Source organism: Euprymna scolopes, chromosome 8 (assembly GCF_053919585.1).
Source record: "Euprymna scolopes isolate OS-2025 chromosome 8, ASM5391958v1, whole genome shotgun sequence".
Taxonomy (NCBI): domain Eukaryota; kingdom Metazoa; phylum Mollusca; class Cephalopoda; order Sepiida; family Sepiolidae; genus Euprymna; species Euprymna scolopes.
Window position 1 is genome coordinate 118,777,139 of NC_136489.1, and position 17,468 is coordinate 118,794,606.

The window sequence follows — 17,468 nt, forward strand, 5'->3', positions numbered from 1 at the left end:
AACACAATAACTGGACTCCAGTGGCATTTGTTAGCCATTCTCTTACATCAACTGAGGGCAACTATTGCTCGCTTGAACTGGAAATGTTGTCTATAGTATTTGCATGTGAACATTTCCATGAATTCTTATATGGGCAACGCTTTCTAATAAACAATGATCTCAAGCCTCTCAAAACTATTGTTACACAACCAATCTCTAAAACCCCACCCAGAGCACAATGTTTCCTATTACACTTACAGAAATACAATTTCGAAATTGAATACACTCAGGGCAAACTAATGCACGTTGTTGACACACTCAGCCGTGCAGCACAAAAGTACAACAATCCAGAAATTTCTGACAAAGAAATGAACTTTTTTGTCCACTTCCTAATTTCTTCAATACCTTTTAGTGACAAACGTCGACAACAGCTTATAACTCAGACGGCTAATGAAACATTACAACAACTGCAACAGCAAATCAAGTCAGGATGGTTACAGCATCGAAATAATCTCAACACCTGTCTTCAACCATATTTTAATTACAGAGATGACATGACATACCAGGAAGGACTACTATTAAAGGGTCAACAAATTGTTGTTCCAACCAATATGCGAGCAGAAATCTGCAGGATTTTACATCAGACACATCTTGGTATTGAGAAAACCAAATCCAGTCTCTTTTTTGGCCAAACATGAACAAAGAAATAGAGGACATGATAAAAAAAATTGCGATTCATGTCAATGCTATAGCAATCGACAAAGTTCAGAGCCAGAAATATGGCATGACATTCCTGACCAACCATGACATAAGGTTGGTACAGACCTCTTCAGGCTGCGGAGGGGGGGGGGAGATTTCCTCATGGTCGTGGATTACCACTCAAAATTCTTTTGTATTCAGCCATCTCACCGATACAACTGCATCAACAGTAATAACCTGTACAAAACATCTTCTCGAGCCATGGTATACCCAAACAGGTAATATCTCTTCCACAGGACATCCTGATCTCTACTCACTCATACTGATATTAAATAAGTATCTGCACGGTAAGACAAACTTATTTTATTGTCACACTCACAAATAGATAAACTTTGCTTATATAAATCACATACATAATGATGTATACAACAGCTATGGTAGAACTACTAGAACCCATCCAATATCATCAATCAACATTTGGTGGGTTTTGGACCAGTATTTTCTAATTTTCCAAGGATATAGAAGATCCAAATGGCTTTAACGAAACTGCCTTTTGTTTTTGTTTTTTATCTTGTTTCAAAAACAAACAACGCTTTAAGTTTAAAAAAAACACTTATCTAGGTAGGTAGAAGAACAGCTTATCTCTCCTTTAGCAACATGTTATACTTATTTTTTTTTCTCCCTCCCCCCACTTACGTTTGTTTTGTTAGCTCTTGTTAAAGAAATGCCCATGTATTTTAGTACAGATGTATGTGAGCAGTCCCAAATTTCTGACATCGGAAAATTAAGATTACGTAATTTTGTTGAGGGTGTTATATATATATATATATATATAAGTTAAACTTTCAAACATCTTGAGAAAATAACACCCGGCTGTTTCAGACAAGGTTACGGTTGTTTAGATTACACCGTCAAAAATATCACGTGATGTAAGTTTTCAGGCGCAAGAAATTTTGGACTCAAATCAGTACTCATCTTTCGATTAAATTACAGGGGTTGAGAAACTGCACGATTACTTAACTTTTAAAATCTTATTTAAAAATTAGATTTTTATTAAGTAAAAAACAAAACCAAAAAAATAAAACACTCCCAGGCAACACGGGGTAGGTACAGTTAGCCAAACTATGTTCAGGTCATGTAGAGACGAAAAGCAGAAGAGCACTAGAGCAGCAGTCAGCACTCACAACAATTTATATTGAGATTAAAAAGGCTTACCTTTCATTAGCGAAAGGAGATTTAAATGTTTGAAAATCTTCGTTGACAGAAAAAAAAAAAAAAAGACGCTGTATTTTTTTTTAAATTATATAACTTAGCTTTGTTTACAAACTTTTAAATAAAAATCTTACAGTATCAAGTCGCATGTCATTCAAAAACAAACTCATTTGTTTTCATCATAAATTCAATTACTCAAAAATAATCGACGAGAAGATGAAAATTTGCACGAGAAATCGAAAATAAAAAAAAGGGACATTTTCTACATTGTAAAAATATACCTTTTTCGCCAAACGAATTATTTGAACATTTGAGAGGTTTTGTAGTTTTGTTTCGTGGCATCAACCCTATGTTATTTTATGTCGAATTCAGTGAAACACTTTCAGCAATCACTCCCCACACACAAAAAATAGATTCTACTTTTTAATGCGATTACATACGAACAATAACATCCTTAAAAATTTGTAGGAAAGAAATAAATGCAAAAATTTTAGAATTTAGAGGGAGGGGGGTCAGTTTCGCATACAAACTAGGTACGGGCAAAATGAATAGCCCATGATGCTCAAATATATAAATATTTTTGACCCTCCCTTAAAAAAAAAAAAAAATTAAAAATAAAAATTAAAAAAAAAAAATCAGGAAATTAACCAATTTTAATGAAATTTTCAGTATTTATCAAATATGATCACAGAATGTAATGAACCCATTTATATTTTAATCTTAGTGGAAATATATAAAACTTTGCTTTTTATGAAAATAAAGCATCATAAATTGTAATAATGGCAACTTTTTAGGAATCTTACGAAAAAAGCCCCCAAAGTTCGTATTAATGAATTCAATATAATTCAAAGAATAATTAATTTCTCCAACTACCGAAATTATTGAATTAAGCATTGTTAAATATTTTCATATAATTATAATGGCAAAAAATATTTCTTTTAGATTACAGTAATTTTTATATAGATTCTAATATTTTCTTTGCTTGAATGAACATGAAACTTTCGGCGCAACAAGTTTTATATGATTATTAAAAATAATTAAAATCAGGAACATAGAAAAATTTTAAAATAGTAAAATTATACCAATGTTCACGATAAGAATGCACTATTGCACTGCGCAGATAGGGAAAGAAAAACAGCATCCCTACCTCCCTGGGGTCATTTTCAGACAGTCTTTTGACTTTCTGACATTTTGGGCTTCCGCAGAATCCACGTTTACACGACTTCGTTTGTTTGCTTTGGCGAAGCTAGAATCTCTCGCTTTTGGGGACTAATTAAGCCTTTCTTGGTACGAACAAGGTGTTTTTTTTTTTTTTTGTATTTTTGTTTAATTCAATATTTAGGACTTCACTTAAATTATCTTTGAAATAGACAAAAAAAAAACTACTTTATCATTTTATTTTATTTTTATTTTTTTTTTTTTTTTACAACGAATTTATTTAACTTCAAAATTGAGCTGAATTTGTCAGTTTCCGAATGTTGCCGGGAAAACATTTTTCGTAACATTTTTTCACGTGTACATTTTTATTTTTCCTTTCGTAAATTAACTTTAGACTTTAATCTTTCAAATACAATACAAAAGTAGTCGGAAAACTACAAAAAAAATTATAATAAACCGGCTTTCAATGAAAGTTAATGATTCAAATTTTTCGGGGCGTTTTTAGAGCTGTTAAAAGTTGTTTTAAATAATTACGTGCGTATTTCACGACCTCGTCATCGGGTTAAGATAGAATGGCTTGAAAATAGGGAAGGGCGAGGACATTTTACGCGTGTATAAATGTATATACACACAAACTATCCCAAGTTATTCTTCCTTCTTTCCGTGTTAGATTTTTTTTTTAAGTATCCACACGTAATACCGCAAGAATTTAAGCTGCTGCTGACTGAGTGGAAACCTTCGTACAGAGACCCTACTTAGTACAATCTGTTTTAGACGGATATTTTTTCGTTTACTTAAATTTAGAAATCAACAAATATTCGATTAAGTGTAAACAATGCAATCGGTAATTTATAAAAGTTACGGATAAGCGAAAAAAAAAATTGTTATATTATTTTATTAATACAGACAAAGCTGGGATATTGAAAAACGAACTGAAAAAGTTTCAGTATATTTCAGTTTTTACTGTGACGCACAATTTGTCTGCCTTTTCGTTCATTTCAAACAGAACCTTTAAATACTTATGTAATAACATCTTTAGCATACAGTGTATGCATGCCATACACATACAGTACGATATATACATTTTCATGTTTATAGATAAAAATATAGATATTCAGCTGCAGTGTTTATTTTAGGTGGTAAAATTTTAAGTTTCTGAATTTTTGAAATGACTACAGGTTATTCGTATTTGGCATCTACGGACTCACTACTGTTCTCATCTTGAATGTCATTTTCACAACATTCCGGTCGATGTAACCTCAGACCCTCAGGGGTATCTTGAACTCGAGAATGTTTCCGAATTTTTCCCTTTGACCCCGCCCCCCCCCCACACACACAATGAGATTTTTTTTTATTCAATTATATTTTCGGTACTCATGCAGAGAGTGATCCGTACTGAAATAACATTTAAAAAGCCATTCTTAACATGGGGAGAGGAGGGTGTTTTGTTTTGTACCTATTCTGTACTTTAACCTTACAATTGAAAAAAAAAAAAAAAAAAAAACTTTAATTAAACGTGGAAATACGATTTAAAAAATAGCGCGGATCACTCTCTGCATTAGCACCATATTTTCTTTTGTATTTTTCACCCGAAACAAGGCACAGTGCCACTTCAATGTAAGGGGCTATTATGTAGGGAGTTGAACAAGATATCTGTTCAGTTCAGATTACACTTGAACACCTACATGTCAGTACAGTCGGTGAAGCAAGGACCCGAGAGGGGTGAAATTTCAAAGTCTAGCAGTTCGAGGGAAGAAATTTGAGCAGGTTTTCCGGCGTCTAAGGATCTTTTTATCGTAGGGTGGGAGTTTGCTACTTGTTTGGTTAGTCGAAGGGGTACAAAGGCTTGGAGTTAGGAGCACCTTCCATTAAAATACTTGTAAAATAGGCACGGATGCAATATTTCGTCGATGGGACAGAGGTTGAAGTTCGCAGACTAGTAGCAGCTGCAACAGTACTTCACTTCATGCATAGTAAACAAAGCCCACCTTCGCCGCAATAGCCCTCTATATATTTGTTCCAATTCGTGTTCCCTGTAAACGTTAAGTCGAGAAGTTTAAACGAAGAGCTTTCATTTAGAGTAGCATTAACCAAGGCTCAGTGATTGAGAAGATTTTTTTGTAATTATTAAATATTTGAAAATACCCGAAATGTTTTAAATAATAAAAAAAAAAAAACAATTTAGAGAGCGGTTAGACTGCTTATTGCTAACAAAGTTATCTTGACGATATAGCGTAGGACAAAACTAGTAACCATTTTCCATTTCCAAAATGGCAGCCATTTGAAGACAAATGGTTACTCGTTCCGTCCTACGCAAGATGAACAATGAAAGCACGGAGTGATAATTTTTGTTTATATTTATACAGTTAAGTGACCCCTCTCCCCCCCCACCCACCGCCATACACACTAAGTCTAAAATGTTTATTTCATTATTTGGTAGGTATGTACATATGTTACCGTGACGAAACACCATTTACAAAAGACATTCTTAACATGAAGAGGAGGGGGAGGTTTTGTAATTATTCTGTACTTTCACTTTAAATAACCTATCGAAAAACTTGAAAATACCATTTTTTTTTTTTTAATACAGCACGGTAACATAAGTGCATAAGCATTCCTCTCTCCCTTGTATTTCGAGGGTGTTGGCGTGTACTCGCACACACGAATCTCATTTTTATGTTGACAGCGTAGGGGGGCAAGAGGTAAAATTTCCTCTATTTGTCTTGCAACTGTTTTAATTCCAAGGATGACTAAAATAGTTGCAACAGAAAAACGTTACTACTCGAGTTAAATGGTGCTTAAAGTTTTCGCTAATATTGTGAAATAAAACAGTTTTATGTTGTATCTGAAAATATTAAAATGCTTCCAATTTTTTTTTTTTTTTTTTTTTTAGAAGAAGAATTAAAAACGAATGGGTTTGCTTTTTGCAAAAGATTTTAGAAGTAACAGAAAAGAAACCGGCCAAAAATAAAAGTAGAAATACCAATACCTAACAATTATTTTTAAATAAGTTCAAACAATTTTTTTTTTAATAAAACAAATTTTTAAACACTGATTAATTTTTAAATAAAATAAAAGCTACTTAAAATATAAACGAACATAAGTTTTATAAAATAAAAATGTATCTATCTAGCGTTACCCGTGTAGAAACATATTGCCGGGTGCTGGAGAGGCTGGAGGGCTTAGAGAAAATAATTTAGAAGTCATGTTTACAATTTTTTTGGCATTAGTGCAGTTTAACTAACACGAGCAGAGGAGTTAATTTGGGAGGGGGGGGGTCTGTCCGCACAATGTAAGAGTTAAAATCTGCCCCCCCTGTTAAGAATGGCTTTCTAAATTGGCTTGTGGATGTTGAGTTGCACAAGCACCTTGTTTTGTTTGTTTATTGGTACTTATGCATTTATGTTACCGTGCTATTTTTTTTTTGTGTGCTAATCACTGACTGATCCGGCGCTATTTTTTAAATCGTATTTCCAAGTTTAATTAAAGTTTTATGCTATGCTTTTTTATTCAATTGTAAGGTTAAAGTATAGAATAATAGGTACAAAACACCCTCCCCATGTTAAGAATGGCTTTTTTAAATAATAGCGTTATTATTTCAGCACGGATCAATAAGTGCACTAGTACCAGAGGAAGATATATATATCTCAAGACAAACTGTAAAAAAATAAATAAATAAAAAATAAAATTATAATATATTAAAAAAAAGTGCAACATTACTGTTCTTACCTTTGTTGATCGTAAATCCAGAAAAAAAAGGGGGTTGTTTTAAATCCCTGTGTCTCTCTTTGGAAACGGCGGATATAAAGAAGGAGAAACTCAGGCGATGGGGAGAAAGAGACCCGTAAGTCTTATGGACGGATTTGTTGTTGTCTTGTGTTGTTTTTTTTTTTATATAACTGGACCTCCATCATAATCATGAAAAAAAAAAGGGGGGGGGGCAGCTGCTAAAAATCTCCCACCCACAACAAAGTCGTTTTCTTGAGTTCCTCCTGGTGTGTCCTTGGTTGGTGTTTGGAGGCGTCGGTGAACTCCCCTGATGAAGGCGGCCAAATGCCCGTGTCGTTCCTTTTCAAATAAACCCCGAAAAATAAAAAAAAATAATAATAATAATAATAATACACGCTTCGTGTTTAATATTATTACACACACACACACACACACACACACACTTAAAAGAAAGGAAAAAAAAAAATAGTGACAGTCCAGGGAAAGTATCTTTTTATCAAATGGACGAGATATATTTTTTTTATTTTTTAAAAATAAAGTCCAAGTTGTTTTTTTTTACTTTCGTCGTCATCTTCGTCATCATCCATTCTTGCGTTTGTCCATAATTGAAGAGTGATCGTACATTATTCTACCCTCAGCTGAGAGAAAGAAGTCATGCTCGCAATATTTTAAACAGCAAAAGAAACAGCAACCACTCTACAGCATCCCATGTGGTCGGCAGCCAATCGGACTCGGTGTTGGAAAGGGATTAAAGACAGCAAAGAGGGGATCAGTTGCATGCGACTACAACGGTCGTTCGTTTTTGAGGAAGACTGGCTTATAGCACTCTATTCAAATGACAACAACAATAATTACTAGGAGTACGACTAGAAAGGAGCAAAAGGAAAGAGAGAAGAAAGAAAATATTTCTCGGTTACAGAAAAGGAGAAGAAAAAATATCTGGATGTCCATGTTTTGGAATATTTTGGATGAGGATGAATAATTTGGATTATTTTAATTGCTTGGTTATATTTCTAACATCTCGGTCGTTGTAACCCCCGACCTTCTTCATGTGCACCTTGTCGACTAGAAATGGATCGTGGCTTGGATAGAATACCCATCTCAAGTTGTAGGTTCGCAAGTTTGAAAAGATATACGTGAAGAGGTTTGTATCACTATACACATAGATTCGAAAAAGTTGTCAAAAAAAAAAAAAAATATATATATATATATATATATATATAACAAATAAATGTTATCAAAGGCAAGATAAGTTACTTTTCTACCTAACTGGATAATTTTTTTAGTGCTTTTATTTAATGTAACATGTTTATTCAGCTCGAAAAGCATACAGTGTTTACCGATCTATTGGAAAATTTAAAATGGCACCAGACTCTCTGTTGAACACGGTAAGTTTGGGAAAATGAGTTAAAAATAAAAAAAACTATACAAAATACTATTAGAAACTCGCTCAACGCTCAGTATATGCTACAGGCTGACATATATTCGATGAGTTTCTAACAGTATTTTGTATAGTCTTTTTATTTTTACCTCATTTTTCCAAACTTTCTGTGTTCAACAGAGAGTCCGGCGGGCCGGCGCCATTTTAAATTTTCCAATATATCGGTAAACACTGTTTTTCGAGCTGAATAAACATGTTGCATGACATAAAAACACTAAAAAATATCCAGTTAGGTAGAAAAATAACTTATCTTGACTTTGATAACATTTATTTGTTATATATTTGTTTTTTTGACAACTTTTTCGAATCTATGCGTATAGTAGTACAAACCCACGTGAAGAAAGTCGGAGTTTACATCGGCCGAAATGTTTGTGAAATATAATAACCAAGATGAGATTAATACTCCGAATAGTATGAATAATACAAAACCTTTCTTGTTGTTTGTTTGTTTTTTGTTGGGTTTTTTTGTTGTTATTGTTTTGTTTTTTTTTTGTTTTTTTTTTCACTTTTCTTATAAGTTTATTCAAGCTGGGGATGGGGCATTCTACTATTCATCATCTCTTATCTATTCCAACTGAGAGTTTTTTTTTTGTTTTTTTTTTTAAGAATTTGATTCCCCTTTAAAACAACTGTTTAAATTTTTCTTGCACTTGGTTCACCGAGTATAATTTTCTAATAGTTTTTTATTTATTTTATTTATTTGAGTCCAGTTGCTCCTATGATTACTGGAATGATAGAGATCTTCCTAAGATTCCAGTTTCTTTTCATGTCATCATATGCGTGCGTTTTGTTTTTATCATTATTTAGATGAGTATTGATAATTTGGCGATATTGAATTTTCTCGCTCACGCGCTTTTTTCCGAATTTGTGACCGTGATCCTCTCCTCCTGCACCAAACGGTCATAATAAAAACAAAAGAAAATCACAGAAAGTCTTTTTCATGGAAAAAAAAAAAAAAAAATTAAAATTTATCAAAATTTGCTGGAATATTTTTTAATGAAAATTATCAAATAAAAATTAAATATTGATTACTGAAAACTAAATAATTCAATTTATAAACATTTTTTTTTTTTTAATTTTATTGTTAGCGTACACACATTTATATCGGTTTGAAACCTTCTAAGTTAAACTTTAAAACGTTGTTTATTGCTGTTGTATACAAGAGAAACAATTCGTTGATGACGACCCACGGCCACGAATTCGGAATAGAGGCGTGTAAGCGCGAAAATTGATTATCGTCGACAGTTTAGGTTATTCACAATATTATTATTCTAATTGTAGTTGTTATATTCCCATCGTCTTGGCCGATATAACCTCCGACCTTCTTGAAGTTCCTGAGTTTGCCATGTACACATTTACAAGTTAGAGGGTTACTGAATTTAAAAAAATGTACTTCAAAAAGGTTATGCCGACTGAAACGCTGTGACTATAAACAGCCAAGATGGGAAGAGTTGATCCGACCCGCTACGTCCTACCGGAATAAATGATAGGCAGGAATATTTCCACAACAATCACCGTTTTGAAACGCCTACGCGTTATTAAAAACGTGTAGGGAGATGACGTTGTGATGTGACCACACTCATATATAAAAGCAAACGAACTATGTTTACGCTCCCTCGTACTTGAATATGGTAATCAGTCCTGCAGCAGCAAGCGGGCACTATAAAGGCATTTACCTGCCAAAATCAAAGCTGTTTCTCTCCAAATTCTCAAGTGCAGCACGTGTTTGAGGAAGCTCCGTCTTTGTAAGACGTTAAAACACCCGTCATGGTTTTACACGGGCCACAGATGAACTACAATACCCATCATGGAAATTCATCACGTCCAGCGAGAACTCAAACCTACTTTTAAGCATTCATATTCCAAATCACTTTTCTTACAATACGAGCACACACACCCATACGCAATTACTTATATGGATTACAAGCTATTTCCACTAGAAAATAAGCCATATTGACTCCAAGCCCTCGTGCAGCACACTTATCATAAAAATCACACAAAATCCTCACACCAATAATAATTCATTTAAAATGTTCAAACACAAGAAAATACTTATGTTAGAACACTTTATTTTAATATTTCTTTCACGTAAATAAATGTTATTTATTTTATATAAACTCAGCGATTCCGTGTTCTCTTTCGGGTGCCGTCTTTTCCTGAATTTATTTTTATTTCTTTACTAGAAGTTAAGCCCAGCTTTGCTCGGGGTCTATTTACTATTCATAACTTTATGTGCATATGTATATAAATATATTAAAAAGTTTGACTCATGTCCAGGTAACCTACATCTAAAATTTCAAGTGTCTAGACCCAAACTTAGTAGAGGAGTTTGGTAGAGTCTGCAGCGGTCAAATTTTTCAACTTTCACCATTTGGCAGCCAAATTTTCACCCAAAAACTGATTAAAAAGCCAACCCTATGTCTGAATACACTTCACATCTGTGGTGACTTCAATATCCACAATGTGGAATGGCTGACCCATTCAAACAAGACAGATGATGAGGGGAAGTTGTCATGACTTCTCCATTGCCTATGACCTCACTCAGATTGTTCACGAACCCACCCGTGTGCCCGATACTACTAGTCAGTATGCAAGCCTTCTAGACCTTTTTCTCACAACTTCCCCTGAGCTATGTTTATGTTCCATTCTATCTCATCTGGGATCTTCTGACCGCTCAGTTGTATCAGTTAAGATGAAAATGAAATGCAACAAGTCTTCAGATGTACATCTCCACCGTACAGTATATCGATACTCTATGGCTGACTGAGATAGCTTCCCTACATTTATATCTGATCTACCTCTGCATTCCATGTTTAAAAAGGATGTGTCCTCTATAGTAGAGGACCTGACTAAATGTTTAATTGTAGGTATAGACCGATTCATACTATCCAAAAAATTCCAACAAAAAACTTAACAGCCAGCCATGGTTCTCCCCAAAATGTGCTGCTGCCATCGTGCACAGAAATCACTTTTTCCACAGCTACCGACGTAATAGATGTACTGAGACTTAAGCTGCTTTCAGGATTGCCAGCAACCACTGTAAAAGAGTAACAAAAAATGCAAGAGAGCTATATGGTCAGTCCATTAAATCCAAAGTAGCTGAGCAGTGGCTTGGTTCCCACCAGTTTTGGCAAATAGCAAACAGGATCTTGAACAGAAGCGTGCGTTCTATCCTAACCATCATCAATGGACCTGAGGTCATCTCGTCAGCATCAAACAAAGCCAAACTATTTGCCAAGAACTTTGCAGCTAATTCTGCCCTATGCGACCAAGGCCATCAACTCCCTGTATTTCCTCCTATAACAGACAACACGCTATGCAACATACAAATATCCGTGCATGAGGTCGCCAAGCTAATCAAGAACCTTGATTCCAGTAAAGCAACTGGCCTTGTCGGCCTTCTAATTATAGTGTTGAAAAAGTTTCAACCAGAACTTGCTCCCATACTTACCAAACTGTTTAAGCATTGCCTTAAGGAGAAATGCTTTCCAACACCCTGGAAAGCCTCATCAGTATGCCCTGTATTTACGAATTTCGGTGACAGGTCCTCTTCCTCTCAGTACAAACCAATAAGTCTCCTGTGTGTCATGAGTAAGTTGCTAAAATCCATATTAAATAAAGAAGTAGTAAACCACCTCAGTAGAAATAACCTTCTTAGTGACATGCAATATGGTTTCCGTTCTGCTAGATCTACAGCAAATGTGCTAACGGTTATATCTCATAGGATTAGTGAATCGACAAAGCCTTTCTTTCTAGGGTAATTGCTCTTGACATATCAAAGGCCTTTGATAAGGTATGACATAAAGGCCTACTTCACAAGATTTCCAGCTACGGTATAACTGGAAATGTTTTCTCAATTATTAAATCATTTCTCTCTGATAAGCTCATAAGAGTAGTGGTTGATGGGCAGAAATCAGAAACCCACAGTATTAATGCTGGTCTCCCTCAAGGGTCCATCTTGGGTCCAACTCTCTTCCTGATCTACATCAATGATCTCCTAAAATACATACTTAAATCATTCGTTGACATCTATGCTGATGACACGACCATCTACATCAATGATCTCCCTAAACACATACTTAAATCATTCGTTGACATCTATGCTGATGACACGACCATCTACGGCAACACATCAAAGGCTGTAAATGACAAAGTTCTCTCTGATTCTCTCTCCTCTGATCTTGAGTGCGTGGTACAATGGGAGAAGAGGTGGCTGGTTACCTTTAATGCATCTAAACCCAAGCTTCTATCTTTACATCATCAACGCTCTGATCCCCATCTGGCATCAATTGAAATGGATGGCTCTCGTCTTGGGGAGGCTCCATGTTTTGACAAGCTTCTGAGATTGACCTTTACTCCTGATCTGAAATGGAACACGTACATCAAATCTGTTGCCAAGATCGCTGGAAAGATGGTGGGATCCTTCTACCGCTCCAGAAGATATCTCACTGCTGATGCAATTCTCTATCTATGTAAAAGCCAAGTACGTTAAAGGATGGAGTACTGCTTCCATATCTGGGCAGGAGCTGCTAAAACAGCCTATCATGCCTTGACAGAGTACAAAATAGACTTCGTGGCTTAGTAGGGGATGCCCTTTTCTCTTCCCTGCAACCTCTCTCCCACAGAAGAGACATTGCGAGCCTATCTTTGTTTTATCGTTATTTCCATGGCAGGTGCTCGTCTGAACTCCAATCTCTGGTCCCCCCTCACCAATCCTTCACGAAAAACACCCGTCTAGCTGAATCCACTGTGAAAAATTTCCCCCACTCTATATCTGTGCCTAAATCAAAACGCGGATTCCATGAACAAAGCTTCTTTCTTAGAACTGCACGCCTGTGGAACTCTGTTCCGTCTGCCTGCTTCCCTCCGGACTACAACTTGGATGTCTTCAAGTCCAATGTTAACAAATTCCTAATGAACCGCCCCCTTTATTAAACACTTCATCAAATCTCCACACTAACGTAATGTACTCGCAATAACCCTTATCCCTGAGTGGCTTCCGGGCCTTCATAAGTGGTGATCACTGTGTAAAAAAAAAATAAATAAATAAAAATACCCTTATTCTCAAGTGACCTCTGAGCCTTAATAAGTGGTGACTTCCTTGTAAAAAAAAAAAAAATGTAAAATTTAAAAAGTTTAGACCAAAAATTAGCTGAGTAATTTGGTAGAGACTGCAGAGGTCAAATTTTTTTAAACTTTGATCCCAATTTTTACCCCTTAACATTTATTGTTTTGGGCTTAAATCAAATTAAAAAGTTTAATCCATATCCAAGTAACCTACATCTAAAATTTCAAGTATTTAAACCCAACATTGGCGGAGGAGTTTGGTAGAGTTTTTAAAGATCAAATCGTTGAACTTTGACCCCTTGACAGCCAAATTTCTGGCCGAAAACCGAGTAAAAAGAGTTTCCTAAATCTCAATACTCCTTATGTCAAATCTTGAGTCTGTAGGCTGAAAATTGACAGAGTAGTTTGGTAGGGAAATGTACACACACAGACACACACAAAGACAATTTCACTTTTATAGATATATAGATTTAAGGATGTACATTGGTAACCCTTCCTATAAATTGCCAACCCCATTTAATTTATTATTAAGCGTCCCGAAAATGCATCCTATATAGTAGTCCAAATAATTCAACTGATACTAAATATCCGTGGTAACCCATTATCGGATTATGTACGTTTTTAAAGCATTTCAATTTCTTTTTCCAAAAGACTATAATTCGATTTTTGGTTTTAAAATAAGCAATTCAAAGTAAAAAAAAATATTCATAAAGATTTAATTTAATATCAATTCTGCTTTTTTTAAGAGAACTCAATATTTTGTTTTGCTAACTTTAATTTTAGGAGAAAACAAGTGAAGCGTGCATGCACAGTGAACGAGACATAAAAGAAATAACTAAGTTCAGTATTTGGCCCCCATCCTCCCACACCATTTAGCCCCAAAAGTCCCCAGGGGACATCAAATCCTGGTGAAAATGAACAAACGGTGCAGCTTTAGGCGTTAACATATGTAAAAAAAGAAATGGCTAAGTCCATCATTGCCCACCCCACCCCCATTTAGCCTCCAAAGTCTCCAAGGCTTAGCATATTTAAATTTGAGTTCAGCATCATGCAAAACTGCTAAATAGACATACACAGAAAATTTTGGACAATTATGGTGAAATAGTCCTAAAAATAAGTGTTTTTATTCGCCCTAAAAAAGACCCTGGGAACACCCAAGAGTTATCGTGAAGTATAGACAGACAAAATTATATAGAAATCAGTTACAACTTTTCAGAAAGTTTTATAAAAATCCAAGGCATCATTTTTTTTTAATAAGCACAAAAGTGTCAATTTTAGTCATTTTAACCCAAAAGGCACCCCTAGAGGAACAGCCGGAACTTTCCCGGAAAATTCGTTCTGTTACTTTTTTACTCATATCATGTTTAATGTTTGTGCAAAATTTCAAAAAATTCCAAGGCGTAGTTATTGAGAAAAGTGTGGATAGACGAACAGACGAACAAACAAGGATGAATTTACAGGTTCACCCTCCTTTTGTCGGGGGGACCAAAAAAAATAAGGAAATAAACAGAAAAAGACTTTTAAGTATCAGATACAGAGAAAGACTATGAATCAAAATTTAAAACTTGGTTTCCAAAAATATACTTGTCCAGAATTCTCCTCCATATTAAGAAAAATAATGAAAAACCTGCATTTCCATGACGGAAAGTAAATATCATATTCGAAAAATCACATAGATTTATCAAGTAGTTTTATTTTTATAACTAGCAGCACCCACTAAGCAGTGTTGCCTGGTGGAGGCGTGCCGTTCCCACCACAAAAAAAAAGTAAAGTACGGCTATTGTTGTTGTTGTTGCTGCCCAAAACGTGCCCAACTCCTCCTATAAGGATATTATAAGGATATTGAGCAAGCCCCAGTCATGAAAAAAAAAAAAAAAAAAATAGCAGTGAGGGTAAAAATAAAATAAAAAAATTAGATGCAGTAGTCAGCCCGAGTGGAGAGATGTGAAAAAAAAAAAGTAGTAGGGAGGCAGGTAGGCTTTAACCTGTAAAGCGAAGGATGGAAGGAAGCAAAAAAAAAAAAAAAAAACATCCATTTAGCTGTTGAGAAGGAGAGAGAGAGAGAGACTGAGTTTGTAAGTTTTGACGGACTAACTTTGTTGTGTTTTCAATAAAGGAAAACAAGAAAAACTTTATCGGACCGTTTTAAATACAGAAATTTTCCCTACAAAAAAACGAAAATGTGGTTCATTATTTTTGTGCTGCTACGTAGTATTTAATAGTTTTTAGTTGATTCAATCTGCAGTTTAAGTACCTGGTGTTTCCGTAAGTAACGCGTTGACATTTATCATATAACTGTGAAAAAAAAACCCGAAATGTTTTGTGTCGTTTCATCTCTCTCTCTTACTCTCTCTCTCTTCTTACTCTCTCTCTGTCTCTGTCTCTGTCTCTCTCTCTCTCTCTCTCTCTCTCTCTCTCTCTCTCTCTCTCTCTCTCTCTCATATATATATATATATAATGTCAATCTATCTTTCTATCTATCTGTCTATGTATTGGTCGAATGTAAACAAAACACATAAATCTCGCTCTTAGCTTTCTGTGTCTGTCTCTCTCCCTCTCTCCCTCCCTCCCTCTCTCTCTCTCTCTCTCTCTCTCTGTAAACATGTTTAGAGAGAGAGAAAGAGATAGGGAGAGGGAGAAGCAATTAATTCCAAGCGGCTAAGTAAGCGCTTTATTTAATGTAGAACACTGGCATCGTGTATCTGTAGATGCCATATTGGATAGTCTCCTGCCTGTTCGTTTTAGTTTATAGGATTGTAATCTGGAATAAGGGATCCGTCTAATCTAAGCCAATGAGAATAGCTGGAATTTTTTTAGGGAGAATTTATTATTTTTGAATTGATGAACAGGAATTTAACGATTGTGGTATAAGTTTATGAATCAGTTATTGAGGGTAAAACCACAGTATCCATACCCTGTGTATAACAACCAGCAGTGTTTACTGGGTTCAGTGGTAGGACTTGAGTAACAGGGGCGGGGGGGGGAATCAGGACTACTTCCTCTGTAGGTTAACATAATAGGGCTGCGGTAGCTCCTCGTATGTAATCTAGGATTTTATTTAAACACCTGGATGTGCCAGAAAAGTCTTTATAAAGTTACATAAGATATTGGTTAAAAGGCTAGACGTAATAAATTTGTATGTGGCATCTGTTCTTGCAAACCTATGGTAATTTGGTCCAGAGGGGAATTTCTGCAATCAAATTATTATATATAGGGATATATATAGGGATAACAAAACTCATTTTTAAGCGAATTTGAGTCTCTATGCTAAGAAAGGCTTTCTAAAATCTTGCAAATTAAAATTATTCAGTCTGTTTTCAAAATGGTGTCACTCTTCGTTTATCCACAAAATTTGATTTTCTTTAGGGATGTTCAAATTTTTGTGTAAATCACCAACATTTTACGCACTATCAGCCACGTCATCATTTAGTGTCTACCGTAAAAATGTGCATGCTTTTTACGAAAGCCATTAAATGCTTTAACTTAGTCAAGGAAAGCGTCTTTTTTTTGGTTTTGTTTGCTATGGTTTATGTTAATTGTATTATTTAGAGACCTCCATACATTATTTTGAAAATAGGCGCTAAAATCAAGTTGCCCCCCACCTAGAAGTAAACATCTTTTAACAATTAAAATAATTTCGAGTGTAATTGAATTTGCTATTTTATAATTGCCAATAGTCATTTGTTATGTTATATCAAAATATTTTTTAAAAATTGGAAAACCTTAATCAAAAGTCTAGTTTAAAACTTCATATCACGGAATATTGGAATTTCATTCTATTTAAAACTTTTAAAAATTAATTATATTTAGAATTCTGTTTTTTTTTTGTTTTGTTTTTTTTGGGGGGTATCGTTTTGTAATTTAACTAATTATGATATATATTATTGAAAAAAAAAATTGATTTTACGTCTATTTATTTTATAACTTTGTGAAACAAATAATGGGTTTTTATAGATATATAAAAATATCTATTTTTTTTATTATCTTTTAGATATATAAAAATAACTATTTATTTATTATCTTCAGCTTTTAAAAAATGTTGCAATTTTATGGGCCTAAATTTATTTTGTTTAGTTTTTGTAACATGAAATAGGGGAAAGTAGAATACCTAAAAAAATTCCCCTCACATATTAAACGAAAACTGCTTTTAAAATATAAGTCAATTTAAAATTGAATACGTATC

The 17,468-nt window shown here is 34.6% G+C and overlaps 1 protein-coding gene across 2 annotated transcripts in view; it reads right to left on the reverse strand.

Annotated features, from left to right (window-relative positions):
• LOC145283741 (acyl-CoA:lysophosphatidylglycerol acyltransferase 1-like) overlaps positions 1-7,630 on the reverse strand; it is a 183,762-nt gene extending 176,132 nt beyond the window's left edge. Inside the window, exon 1 of one of the 2 annotated variants that reach the window (XM_080132798.1) lies at positions 6,778-7,630. The gene's annotated coding sequence lies outside the window, so the exon portion shown is untranslated. Of the gene's footprint in view, positions 1-3,037; positions 6,750-6,777 lie in introns of those variants that run through there. The other variant, XM_080132799.1, reaches the window with a different exon arrangement.
• Positions 7,631-17,468: the final 9,838 nt, after the last annotated feature.